This window comes from Camelina sativa, chromosome 4, assembly GCF_000633955.1.
Source record: "Camelina sativa cultivar DH55 chromosome 4, Cs, whole genome shotgun sequence".
Classification (NCBI taxonomy): Eukaryota; Viridiplantae; Streptophyta; class Magnoliopsida; order Brassicales; family Brassicaceae; genus Camelina; species Camelina sativa.
Window position 1 is genome coordinate 18,964,647 of NC_025688.1, and position 2,129 is coordinate 18,966,775.

General features: G+C 36.9%; 1 long non-coding RNA gene and 1 pseudogene across 1 annotated transcript; one reads left to right on the forward strand and one right to left on the reverse strand.

Moving 5' to 3' along the window:
* On the reverse strand, nt 44-1,196 carry LOC104781174 (annotated as a pseudogene).
* Nucleotides 1,658-2,064, forward strand: LOC104781175. The gene is made up of 2 exons (XR_766870.1): nt 1,658-1,771; nt 1,863-2,064. It is a non-coding gene; the product is annotated as an uncharacterized LOC104781175 (long non-coding RNA).

Genomic DNA, 2,129 nt, shown 5'->3' on the forward strand with positions numbered 1-2,129 from the left:
TTTTTTTTTTTTTTTTTGTTGCGTGTGTATCCTCGTCATCTTATTATGGAACCGGGACCAGACTTGGAACGTAAACAAAGTTGGCAACACAAGGGTTACGTCCACCTTCAACTTTAAAGGGTTGTCTTGTCTCAACATGTTTTTTGATCTCACCCTGACCAATTTCGTAAAAGCTGGTACAAGCATAACCATCTCCTAGAGCTTCATCGCACCATAACACGATAGAATCGGTCTTGTGGATGAAGAATGTAGGAACATTCTTGAAACTGAAGAGCCAGGGATGTAACACCGGGAGATCAGGGCGAGTCACATTAAAATATTTACTCCAGGAGACAACCCCATCAGTCACCTTGTTTGTGACCCACACGTCCATCTCCCTTGTTTGGTCTCCAACGCTTTGATGAAACAAAGAAAGCCTGTCTCCTCTGAAACCTGAAAAGGCTACTATATCAACAATCTCATATCCGAAATCAGCAGCATTAAGCCTCCTCTCAAAGCGAAACGGACATATGGGCTTGAATGTCTCCTTGGAAAAATCAAAACTCCGGATGAAGGTTTCTCGATTCTTGGGATCCCTCGTTTGAGCAACCCAATACATATTTCCATTCAGAGACACATACTGTCGGGAAAAATATAAAAACCAATCAAAAGTAGCAGAAAAGGTTCTCGAGAGTTTAGACTTGAAGTCATATATCTCAAATTTCCCAAATTCCAAACAACTAATCCTCAAAATCTTGTAGCTGGCACGGTTGTTGTCGTATCCAAAACCGTATATAACACTCGATATACGGCGAGAAGTGGATTCAACGAATTTGAGTTGGCCCAAAACAGGATTCCAAACTGCAATGTTGGTGTACCTTGCTGTTCTTGTTGGGGAACTGAACCATCGGCATAGCAATAATCCATTGCAGTGAATAAAAGACATATTACCAACAAAACTAAAAAACTCGTCTGGAACAGGTAGACGTAAGAGATCTAGGGTCACCGGGTTGATGATTTCAACCTTATCAAGATTAATTCGCATCAACCGTTCCTTGGAGAGATCCAAGTGCTTGTAGATGAATCTCTTGTCGTTGCAGAGAGCGTACCATTGTTTGCAGGTACGTTTCCACTTTCCATCATATCAGTGATTCGATTGGTGCTCTGGAGATGATGTCTTCTACTATATCAAAAGGCAGCGAAGAAGAATAAGCCATGTAACCCTTTTCTCCAAAAACAAAAAAAATCATTAAGATCAATCCGATAACTATTATATTTATCGTATTAAATGTGACATTAATTGTAAATAATTAAGAGCACGCATAATTAAGGATACGTACTGTATATCTTTTAATATTTGTGTGAGTTTGAAAAATTATATGTTTGCATGGATTGGTGCAAATATATGTTGACTTGTTAGAGAGGAGTACCTCTGTTTTATCAGCGTATATGCCTTTTTCAAACTCGTAAACTAACTTACATGAAAACAGAAATGGATACGTGGAAACGAAACGTTTTGGAAACGGAAAACGATTTTTTTTCGAAAATTAAGTAATGGAAATGTGTAGGAAACATATATATATATATGTCTATACAGATATATAGATATAATAAGTCCCCAAACATAAAAACCATATTAAAAAAAATCTGACACAACACAAATTCAAAACTNACAAATATATGTAGTGCAGAGAGGAGGACCTCTGTTTGTATCAGCGTATCTGCCTCTTCAAACTTTAATTGCTGCTGTTTTAGCCACTTTTGCTCTTGGTGAACACTTCTACCTTGGAGGGTATGTATTTATATATGTCTTTTAGTCATTACATTGTATTATACTTATAACTGTTAAGTTTCTGACACAGTTTTTATGTTTGTTTTGGCAGACTGATTGGTGCAATACTAATCATGAGTGGACTGTACTTAGTTGTGATGGGAAAGAGTTGGGAGAATCAAGAAGCTCTTTGTCAACAACAAAGACAACATATGATTTCTTCATCATCCGAATTTGGTCATGAAGAAGATTACCATAATAATTATAAACCAATATCTTCTCTTAATCAACCATTAATTTCTTCCTAAACTTTATTCATGCATCCAGCATATCGGAACACAAGAATAACAAAGGAAAGACCAAAAAAAGCAAAGCTTAT